General features: G+C 33.8%; 1 non-coding gene across 1 annotated transcript; it reads left to right on the forward strand.

The window, feature by feature from the left end:
• Positions 1-8,140: 8,140 nt before the first annotated feature.
• Positions 8,141-8,214, forward strand: TRNAW-CCA. The gene has a single exon. It is a non-coding gene; the product is annotated as a tRNA-Trp (tRNA).
• The last annotated feature ends 4,549 nt before the right edge of the window (positions 8,215-12,763 follow it).

Consider the following 12,763-nt stretch of genomic DNA (forward strand, 5'->3'; position numbering starts at 1 on the left):
CCATTCCGTTGTAAATAAATGATTTTATCATAGATCCATTGTGGTCTTAAAATTATCTAATAATGGAAACAGCAACCCTAGTCGCCATCTTTATATCTGGTTTACTTGTAAGTTTTACTGGGTATGCTTTATATACCGCTTTTGGGCAACCCTCTCAACAATTAAGAGATCCCTTCGAGGAACACGGAGACTAGTCGACGTAATGAGCCTTCCAATATTGGAAGGCTCATTACGTCAATTGAAATAATGAAAAATCATTTCATTTTTTAGTTGAAATTTTAGGAGGTTCCCGAAAAAAGATCGCAAAAAAAATAATCCCTAAAGTAGAGACTAATAGAAATGTATAAACCAATGCTTCCATAGATTCGATTGTGGTTTACAATTATAGCTTCCATACCTGTTTACTTGGGACTATTTTCCCAATAATGAAAAAAAAAAAAGAAAAGGCGGTGATTTAAATCAAGATTGCTCTAGTATCCTATGTCAAACCATAAAAAAATAGAGGCAAAAAATCATAAAGCAATGTTGTATTAAACTCCTTGTCTTCTTGTAGTTGGATCTCCAATTTTTTGGAATGCGCCAAATTCTACTTGAACATCCAAATCGGGGTCAATCCCAGCAAAAACATCTCTGAACAAGGTTCTAGACCCATGCCAAATGTGTCCGAAGAAGAAGAGTAGGGCAAAGGAAGCATGTCCAAAAGTAAACCAACCCCTCGGACTACTGCGAAAAACACCATCTGATTTCAAAGTAGCACGGTCTAATTCGAAAATTTCACCTAATTGAGCACGTCTAGCATATTTTTTGACAGTAGCAGGATCGCTATAACTAACTCCGTTTAGTTCGCCGCCGTAAAACTCAACAGTTACACCTACTTGTTCAACGCTATACTTAGATTCTGCTCTTCTAAAAGGAACATCAGCTCGAACAATTCCGTCCCCATCTATCAAAACGACCGGAAAGGTTTCAAAAAAAGTAGGCATACGTCGTACAAAGAGTTCACGTCCTTCTTTATCTCTAAAAATAGGGTGTCCTAACCATCCAACAGCTATTCCATCGCCGTTGTCCATTGAGCCTGCTCTAAATAATCCCCCTTTCGCCGGATTATTTCCAATGTAATCATAAAAAGCCAATTTCTCGGGAATTTTTGACCAAGCTTCTGAGAAACTTTGATTTTCGGCTAGCCCAGCACTTACTCGTCGGTATATTTCTTGCTGAAAGTATCCCTGATCCCATTGATAACGAGTGGGGCCAAATAATTCGATCGGGGTAGTTGCGGAACCATACCACATAGTTCCCGCAACAACAAAAGCTGCAAAAAAGACAGCAGCGATACTACTAGAAAGAACGGTTTCAATGTTGCCCATACGTAATCCTTTGTATAGACGTTGAGGCGGACGGACACTAAGATGGAATAGACCTGCTAATATACCTAATGTTCCTGCTGCAATATGATGAGAGGCTATTCCTCCTGGAACAAAAGGATCAAAACCTTCCACGCCCCATGCTGGACTTACAGGTTGTACTTTTCCAGTTAGTCCATAAGGATCGGATACCCATATTCCGGGCCCGTACAAGCCTGTTACATGAAATGCACCAAAACCAAAACAAGCCACCCCGGAAAGAAATAAATGAATTCCAAAAATCTTAGGCAAATCCAAAGAAGGTTTTCCTGTACGTTCATCCGAAAATATTTCTAAATCCCAATATACCCAATGCCAAATAGCGGCCAAAAAGCACAAGCCCGAAAACATAATATGCGCTCCGGCCACACCTTCGTAACTCCAAATGCCAGGATCCGTTATAGTACCCCCTGTAATACTCCAACCGCCCCACGAATTGGTTATTCCTAAACGAGTCATGAAGGGTATAACGAACATACCCTGTCTCCACATTGGATCAAGAACAGGGTCAGAAGGATCAAAAACCGCTAATTCATACAGAGCCATCGAACCAGCCCAACCAGCAACCAGAGCTGTATGCATGATATGGACAGAAATCAACCGGCCGGGATCATTCAATACAACAGTATGAACACGATACCAAGGCAAACCCATGGAAATACCCCTTTATCAAAGAAAAATGACACTATGTAACTTTATTGCATTGGAAAAGACTATGACTATGCAATGGATCCCTTTTGTTCAATGGATTATCTCGGAACAAGGGTTAATGTTTGTTCTATTCTGTTGGTAATAATGGAACAATTATGTTTGTAGGAACAAAGAGAAACAAATCTATTCTATACTCGATAAGTAGCAATACGCAATGGGAGTTGATAGCATCGTCTATGAGTAAATGCTTTCATACTTATTCATAATTGGAAGGCTATGTTGGTAAGAATTTTCCTTTATTTATTCTGTCTTCTTAACTTAAACAAAATCTTTAACTAAACCTTTCTAATCTATACAGAAAATTTATATTATAAAGACAATAACCGTAATTATTACGTTTCCACATCAAAGTGAAATAGAGTACTTAATTTTTTTCTTTCATTTAATGCCTATTGGTGTTCCAAAAGTTCCCTTTCGAAGTCCTGGAGAGGAAGATGCATCTTGGGTTGACGTATAGTGCGACTTGTCAGATATATTGGGTCATATGGGATTTCCCCGTTCTCTCTCCCGATTGAGATATCCTCCCTTTCGCCCAAGAAAGATTGATTGAATCATCCAAAATTTGGAGCGTGAAATGTGATTAGATCATTTTTTAATTTTAGGGGGATTCAGATTTATCAATTCGAATAATTTATGGTTGGCTCGGTTGGACTAATAGAATGAAGTATCCAGGCTCCGTTTATAAAAACCCAATCCCAATTGAGAATATATTTTAGATTACTACTTTATATTATATAGTTTATTTACTTTAACTCTTAATCGTTTTGATTTGAAATTAAAAAATTAATAAATTAAAAATAGAAAAAGAGCGGTCTCAAGCAATCGAATAAAGTAATGAATATAATATGTTGAATATTAAAATTGACGAAAGAAAAGATATGAAATAAAAAAAAACACACGTGGTATTGGAAACATTTGCCCTATATGTGCAAATCAAAATCGGGCATATCTTTACCCGGAGTAGAGCATAAACCTAATAAAATGAAAGAGACCCATTCAAGAACAAGAAAATAACATCGTGATTTGAATTGGATCTCGATGATATGATACATCAATGAAAAGTAAGTTCAATAAGTTTAGTAAATTATATATTCTATTTTAATTATAGCCATTTTTTTCTATTATTATATGAGTAATTAGGGAATTTAGGGAAAGGAGCAATAAAGGAATCTTTATTGAAAAATAGAAAAGAATATAGAATCTACACATTGATTTTTTTTTTCAAAAATTTTGTTTGAACCGTATGCATCAAAAGGTGCCTGTACGGTTCCTAAGGGATACAATTTTACCCTAATCAACCGACTTTATCGAGAAAGATTACTTTTTTTAGGCCAAGAAGTTGATAGCGAGATCTCGAATCAACTTATTGGTCTTATGGTATATCTCAGTATCGAAGATGATACCAAAGATTTGTATTTGTTTATAAATTCTCCTGGCGGATGGGTAATACCAGGAGTAGCTATTTATGATACCATGCAATTTGTGCGACCAGATGTACATACAATATGCATGGGGTTAGCTGCTTCAATGGGATCTTTTATCCTGGTCGGAGGAGAAATTACCAAACGTTTAGCATTCCCTCACGCTTGGCGCCAATGAGTTTTTTATTTGAGAGAAAAAGAAGACTATGCCTTCACCATATGAAATATATTTTAAGTAATAATAGCATGGCACTTTGAATTCGATATGAGAAAAAATTTTTCTATTTTTAAAACATTTGATTATGTATCGAAAGAGTAGTATGAGATGAAGAGTATTCCCGATTTTTTATTTTATATCAGGAGTCCATTTGAGCGTCACAAACTTTAATTTTCATAAAAAAAGACTCTATTTATGTTTGAAGGAGTACAAAAAAAATTTCTTCCTTATTTTTCGGATTAAAAAGAAACTTTGGGATTGCTGAACTACAGACGAAATAAATATAAAGCAACGGAGCCATCATAGTATTTTTGAACTCCTACGAAAAGAAGGGTGGTAATTGGGTAATTTACTGATCTGGATCTGATCGATTCTATATTTTCTCCTTTTTCAACGGAAAATAAAAGTAAATTCCATTGTGGAGCCGTATGCAATGCGAAAAAAATGCACGTACGGTTGTTCAATTCTATTTTTTTAGTGTTATTCCTTATTTTTTATCTTCGCCTGCGAAATAAAATAACTTTTTTTATGGGATATCATCAGGGTAATGATTCATCAACCCGCAAGCTCTTTCTATGAAGCCCAAACGGGAGAGTTTCTCCTGGAAGCGGAAGAACTTTTGAAATTGCGCGAAACCCTCACAAAGGTTTATGGACAAAGAACGGGCAAACCCTTATGGGTTGTATCCGAAGATATGGAAAGGGATGTTTTTATGTCAGCAACAGAAGCCCAAGCTCATGGAATTATTGATCTTGTCGCGGTCGAATAACATGAATAAAAATAGTTAAACATTTACAATTTTATCTTGTTACTAGGTTTACCATTCTGGGTTTAATATTCTATTAACTAGAAATACTTTCGGTTAGGATTGATCTAAACCAGCCCATTATGTATATGATTCAGCATGCCAACCATTAAACAACTTATTAGAAACACAAGACAGCCAATCAGAAATGTCACGAAATCCCCCGCGCTTCGGGGATGCCCTCAGCGCCGAGGAACATGTACTAGGGTGTATGTGTGACTCGTTCCGATTATGAACTGGAATAAAAACAAAAGAAAGAAGTTTTCCAGTATCAATGATCATTACTGGTGAATAGTATAAAACTCCAGCCACTATCGAAACTGAAAAAGATCTATTCATCTATTAGGTATGAAATTTATGGTTTCTATTGGTCTAAATCGGATTTAAGATAAGAAAAAATTTCCCATTGGTAGCAAACGTTATCCATTTAGCGGGGAATCCTATTTTAAGAGCAAAAAGTTTCTGCTCCCATTTTTGCAAGAACGGACTAACAGGGTCAGCTATCCAGCTAACCTTCAAAATTAAATACCGTTACTGTATAGGTGGATCTCATTGTGAAAGACCTATTACTGGATAATTCATGGGTAGAGCCAAAAAGTTTGAACTGTACAAGTTATTAATAAGATTCTGGAAATGAAGTAAAAGGCTCCGGTGTATAGAGAGGACCTCACCGTTTAAAAAGTAACCATAGAAACGAAGGAACTCACTATTTCTTTAATCATCTATATTTAACTTGATTAAATTTTTTATTTACATTTGTTTGATACATTAATAAAATTAATTATTTTATTGTCTTGGTTCAAGGCGAAATGTCAAAAAAAGAAAAAAATAGTGGTTGGGAAGGTTATAGTAGCAAAAGCCATTGGAATTTTTATTTTATACATTGGAAAAACCCGTTTTGTTATTAATAGACCAGGGGGAAAAAAGAATAACTCAAAGAAAGAAAATCAATAAGTTATTCATCAAAGTTTCATTTATTCAATGACTAGAGTTAAAAGAGGATATATAGCTCGAAGGCGCAGAAAAAAAATTCGTTTTTTTGCATCAAGCTTTCGAGGGGCTCATTCAAGACTTACTCGAACTATTGCTCAACAGAAAATAAGAGCTTTGGTTTCGGCTCATCGGGATAGAGATAGGCAAAAGAGAGATTTTCGTCGTTTATGGATCACTCGAATAAACGCAGCAATTCGCGAAAGGGGGGTATACTATAATTATAGTAAATTTATACACGATCTGTACAAGAGACAGTTGCTTCTTAATCGTAAAATACTTGCACAAATAGCTATATTAAATCCAAATTGTATTTATATGATTTATAATGAGATCATAAAAAAAGAAGATTGCAAAAAATACCTCGAAATTATTTAAATGAAGTTCCCCGGAGTTTATTCTCCGGGAGTATTAAAGTCGAAATTAGTCTGATAAAATACGATAAATAAATAAAAATCAACAAATCCATTCAAAAAAAAATTCCCAATTTTTATATTATCTTACGACGTGACAATCAAATTTCGATTCTTCTAGATTATCAGATTTTTTAGAGCAAAACCCCAATTCGTGCTTGATTTCAGATTTGAATTCAATTCCATTATCGATTAAATAAAGAATAAGTCTATTATTTATTTTTAGTTCTAAAATTAGCAGTTCTAGTAGTCGACTCGGTTCTTTCAAACTGTTTCTCATTATTAAGAAAAGGTAACAAAGATAAAATACGAGCTTGTTTTATAGCACTAGTAATTAATCGTTGTTGTTTCAAGGTCAATCTATTCACTCGCCTAGATAAAATTTTTCCTTGTTCACTAATAAACCGACTAATTAAACTCATGTTTCTATAATCAATTCGATCCCCCGATTGGATCGGGGGCAAACGCCTACGAAAAGAGCGCTTGGATTTAATAAAGGGTCGCTTGGATTTATCCATAGTTTGTTTAGTTTATTCCTTATACCAAAAATCCTATTTCTTAATTCTAAATTCTAATTTTTTTTTTAGGTCCAGCCAAAATAGGATTTTCTTTGTTTATTTCTATTTTATATATATTATATATAATAATTATGAAATATATATTTAATATAGATATAGAAATACATTTTCTATAAAAAAAAATAGTAAATAATATAATTGTATTGTTTTGTCTCGTTTCTTGAAAGGATTATAAACAGACGTCCGGTTCGATCTATTTCTTTATCTCTCCATGAATTGTATGCTTGTAACAATAGGGACAGAATTTTCGCAATTCCAACCGACTAGGCGTATTGTGGCGATTCTTTTGAGTAATATATCTAGAAACGCCCCTTGATCCCTTATTAACACTCTTTCGAACACAACCAGTACATTCCAAAATAACTTTTACTCGGACATCTTTACCCTTAGCCATGAACCCCCTTTAGATATTTGATTCAAGCAACTTTTCTATTTTTTTCCTTTCTTCAAGAAAAATAGAAAAGTTGCTAAAATAGAAGTTGCTAACTAGAAATACAATTCGAAAGATTTTGTTGAAATCAAATCAATAGAGTAATAATATATATATTAAGTAAAAAAAATACTACGTAATTCATTCAAATTAAAAAGGTTTAGAACTATATTTCTAATCACAGTATTTCATTTAAGTATCTTGTATAATACTCTTACCCTGGACCCAAGTTTTGGTGAGGTTGAATCCACCTTTCTTATTTACTAAACTAACCCGATTTTTTTATTCTAAAATAAAAAGATCGTTGATTCTAGCTCTAACCTTCGTTAACCCCTTCCCGTATCAATAACTAGAATGAAAAAAAGGGGAATGTCAACGCATCTGGGAAAAAACGATTGATTTCTATTAATAGACCAGCTAAAGACCCAAACCATAAAGTGCTTAGTACCGGTGCCACAGAAAGATATGTTTTGAAATCTCGCATTGAAAATCCTCCTTTTGGATTTCTTTAATTTATTTTTTAAAATAAAAGTAATACATATTTAATCTATAATCCGATGTATATATGATAGTTAAAGACTACTTGTCTTTGTACATAAAATCTTTAAGCTAAGTCAAATAAAAATTTACAACAATTAATAATTTATAGTAGAGAAATTTTTTTTTTAAGAAAAAGAATAGCATGCTCCTTTCTACTGAACTAAACATTCCCAAAAATATTTTTTTAGTTTACGACGGATTTTCGTATACATAAATATCCAAACCCTTTCTATTATACCTTATATGATAAGAGATCGAAAAGAAGAGGAAATGGCCGGGCAAATAAAATTTTGTATTTCTATGGGAAATAAGAAAGGTGTGGAAAACAAGACAAGGATTCTTTACAATTACATTATTGTAACGAATTGAATTGAAAGGGATGTAGCGCAGCTTGGTAGCGCGTTTGTTTTGGGTACAAAATGTCACGGGTTCAAATCCTGTCATCCCTACCTAATTACTTTTACTCTGAGAAGTAAGGAGGAATTTATTGAAATTTTGATAAAATTTGGACATACGTAATCTCTCATTTTTTTTATGATACTCTATATCATAGATAGTGTATGCATGTAGGATGTAGATATAGTTTTGAGTTAAAAAAAACCTTTCTTTCCAGTCTTTCTTATCTTAAGAAAGCGCTCTTAGTTCAGTTCGGTAGAACGTGGGTCTCCAAAACCCGATGTCGTAGGTTCAAGTCCTACAGAGCGTGATTCCATTGTTGGTAGAGCAAATTGAATTATCGAATTAGACTCAAATAAATGAACAGTAATCTAATCGAAAGTTGACCTCCTGTTGATTCGAGAAAGGAGGAGGTCAATCAAAAAAATATTTGTGAATTAATCAAAGATCCAACTGATCACCACGTCTATATTGTAAATATGCAGTTACAAATAATCCAGCCAAAGTAATAGGAATTAGACCTAAGACGATTCCAAATAGAAAAACTTCAATCATTTCAATTCGTTTGAAAAAAAAAAAGAAAGGTAATATCTATCCCTAAATATTAATATGAATTCCCGATGAATCTCAATAACCAAAAACTATCAATTGTGGTAGTAAAGAACTATAAAATAGACGGAATACTACAGAAAGATTTCTTGAGTTGTTCATTCAATTAATTTCAAATAAGTCGTATCTTGTTTAGACCTATAAATAAAGCGGAAGTTATAGTTAAAGCCGCTAGTAAAAAACCGAAATAACTAGTTAGAGTAGACATGAAGGAGCTAAATAAAATATGTTCTTTTTATACATATGTTTCTAAAGTACTTACCTAAGTTTCCATTTGGAAAGAGAATAAGAAAAAATCGCAATTCAAAGAATCAAAGAGTAAATTTTGATTCATTAACTATTACATTATAGATGTCACTAACAAAGATAAAGTAAGAGCCGTAGAAAAAAAAAGAAATGACTCATTATTTGTGACATCTACACATCTCGTGATTTTGAATCAACATATTTTTTGCAAAACCTTTGAGTAAACTAATTTAATATTAAAAAAAATTCTATATTTGATCTCTTTTTATTGGATCTAATATTTTTTTTAGAACGAAAAGTTATTTTATAACGTAACACTTTTTCCTTTAAACGAAACTTATTAGACTCAGTGGTCGGGTTCATCGATATAAATAATATTTCGAATGAAAAGAAAAAGACTATCATCATTAAAAAAAAATATTTATTTTGTCCAACTCGATTCTAAGACTAGTACCTGCTATGATCTTTGCCTTTATAGGTTCTACCTTGAATATTATTAAGTTATAAATATAAAACCGCATCCTTACAGTTAGGTCAATAAAAACCTTTGGATCGGATGGAACAATGGCTACATCACAAAAATACATTAATTGATTTCAATTAATCAATAATTTAATATTTTTTTTTGGACGATTAACCAATTCCTTAAAATCTAAAGTAAGGAATTCTCTCAAACCTCTTCTATATCTATAACCGCAAAAAGAAATTTATGGATTTCTCGTCTAATTGAAATTTAATTGTACGAATATTATCATATTCTTCGTCTTCTGGAATTTTTCACGAATTATTATATAGAAACCAACTTGTCAGATTTCCGCTTTCTCCGATCTTCAGTTTCGAGTCTGAAAGCAACAAAATCATAGTGATAAACTTTATACTATTTGAAAAATTTTTCTATAGAAAAAAAAAAAGAAATTCTCTCGTACTTCATTTCAATATTAATTGAAATTGCCTTGCTGTGTCAGAAGAAGGATAGCTATACTGATTCGGTATACTCTAAAGACACCTTTGGTACTATATTGGCAATCCTACAAGTATTTTACGTTTTTACGTGGAGTAAAAAGTAAATAGAAATTGACTGATTTCATCTTTTACGGATTTGCCTTTGACTGTACAAGAATATGTGGAGCTCAGTATGTCTGGAAGCACAGGAGAACGTTCTTTTGCTGATATTATTACCAGTATTCGATACTGGGTTATTCATAGCATTACTATACCTTCCCTATTCATTGCGGGTTGGTTATTCGTCAGCACAGGTTTAGCTTACGATGTGTTTGGAAGCCCTCGTCCAAACGAATATTTCACAGAGAGCCGACAAGGAATTCCATTAATAACTGGCCGTTTTGACTCTTTGGAACAACTTGATGAATTTAGTAGATCCTTTTAGGAGGCCCAATGACCATAGATCGAACCTATCCAATTTTTACAGTGCGCTGGCTGGCTATTCACGGACTGGCTGTACCTACCGTTTCTTTTTTGGGGTCAATATCCGCAATGCAGTTCATCCAACGATAAACAAAACCGAATCCGAATTATAGAGCTACGACACAATCAAACCCGAACGAACAAAATGTTGAATTGAATCGTACCAGTCTTTATTGGGGGCTATTACTCATTTTTGTACTTGCTGTTTTATTTTCGAATTATTTTTTCAATTAAATAAAGAGAACGAAAGAAATATATAGAATAGAGTAGGAATTATCTTATCCCATTCGGAAGGACCTCATTTCATAATTATCCATGACTGTTTATGTCTCTAGCACGACAACTTGATGAAATGTGGAGGGAAGTGGGGTAAATGGCCGATACTACTGGAAGAATTCCTCTTTGGATAATAGGGACTGTAGCTGGTATTCTTGTGATCGGTTTAGTAGGTATTTTCTTTTATGGTTCATATTCTGGATTAGGCTCATCGCTGTAGTAATTGGATGAATCGAGGTATAGATATGAAAGTATAAGAACTCAACGGGACCTTCCTTCCCCCTCGAATTAGACAAACAAAGAAGGGGGAGGTCCCATTAAATTATTTTTTTAATTATCATAATTTTCGAATTTTTTCGTATAAATGAAAAGAGGATCCCCCTTTCGATCTTTTTGGAAAATTTATTTGATCATTCAGAACGTATATTCCTTGATAGTACTTGTTGATCCTTCCTAAATTGTTAAGTTAAAAAAAGAGGTAATCACTTGATTTACTGAATGACACAATAGAAGCTTTATTTTTCTAGATTAACTAGAATGCAAGAAGTTCCATTTGTTCCATAAATTTACCTCTCTCCTTTTTTTTCAGTTTGTCCACTCCTTATACGTGTAATACTAAGAAAAAAATTCCGACTAAGTCTTTGACGAGGAGAATCAAGACTCATTACAATTTCGACACACGACAAGTATGTGTAAAATTCCTTGTCGTGTGTCGAAGACCAGGAAGGAAAAGAACTCCCCCTAGAATCATTTGGTCCCCTCATTATTCTTTTCGTTATATTTCCCCTTTAGTCTAGCATCTAGTCGAATTTCGATTGGAAAAAAGGAAAATAGTCTTCTTCGCAATCCAATAGATATTATAACTAATAATCTCGTACAAGTAATTCCAACCTTCTCGTAGATATACAAGAAAAGTATAAACAAACAAAAAAAACCTTCTCAGAATTTTTTGATTTATTGATCATCCAAAATTGTCAAATAATTGTCAACAAAAATTTTGTTATTGTTACAAGCTTGATAAATACACGAATCTAGAAATTCATTTCGGACAATTGAACCTTCTCGAATTGTTTCTTTTTAAGAACCAAAAAGATTTGTGCTAAAATAACAGACGCAAAGAAAAACAAAAGACCTTGTATGCGCAGTGGGTCTTGAAGTACTACTTCTGCGTCTCCCTGACCAAACCCACCCACATTAGGATTACTCGTTAATGGTTGATCAAGTTTGATAGATTCACCCTCGGAAACAAGAAGCTCTGGTCCTCGAGGGATAATATCAACCACTTCACGTCCATCCGAGGCATCCGCTATGTTTATTTCGTATCCGCCCTTTTCTTTTCGTACAATTTTCTTTACTATACCTGTTGCTGTGGAATTATAAACTGTATTATTACTCTTGCTTCCGTCAGGATAAATTTGACCCCTTCCCCTGTTACCACCTACATATATCGGATATTTTAAGAAGTGAACGTCTTTTTTAGTGGCAGGGTCCGGGGCAAGAATAGGAAAGGTAATTTCACTATATTTTTGCCCAGGAACAGGACCTATCACAAGAATATTTTGTTTATTGGGGCGATAGCTCTGAAAAGAAAGATTCCCCATTTTTTCTTTCATCTCTGGAGAAATACGATCGGGTGGGGCTAATTCAAATCCCTCAGGTAAAATAAGAACAGCCCCCACATTCAAGCCACCCTTTTTACCGTTAGCTAAAACTTGTTTTAATTGCATATCATAAGGAATTCGAACAACTGCTTCAAATACAGTATCTGGAAGGACCGCTTGTGGAACCTCAATATCCACGGGCTTATTAGCTAAATGGCAATTGGCACATACAATACGTCCCGTCGCCTCTCGTGGATTTTCATAACCTTGCTGTGCGAAAATGGGATAGGCATTCGCAATGGATGACCGAGTTATTATATATAATATAAGTGATATGGAAATGGATCGAGTAATCTGTTCTTTTATCCAAGAAAAGGTATTTATAGTTTGCATAGTCCAACCATTGATTCCGAAAATTTATACAATAAATTGGGTAGGTTGCTAGTAAAGTTCCCTATCCACGATTCTGCTATTTACTTTAACTGAAAACTGAATTTAATAAAAAAATATTACTGGAATATCGGAGGAACTCCCCGCCTGAGACGGGTAGAAATAGTAAAGAGGGGGTGCAATTTGTAATGTTTTGATTATTTTTATGTACAAAGCAACAAACATTCGAATTAGAAATTTGAATTGGATTTATATCCGTATACCCTTTTTCTTCTTTTCAGTCATTCATTGAATGATAAATCACTACAAGCG

The sequence above is a fragment of the Ipomoea triloba genome, chromosome 13 (assembly GCF_003576645.1).
Source record: "Ipomoea triloba cultivar NCNSP0323 chromosome 13, ASM357664v1".
Classification (NCBI taxonomy): domain Eukaryota; kingdom Viridiplantae; phylum Streptophyta; class Magnoliopsida; order Solanales; family Convolvulaceae; genus Ipomoea; species Ipomoea triloba.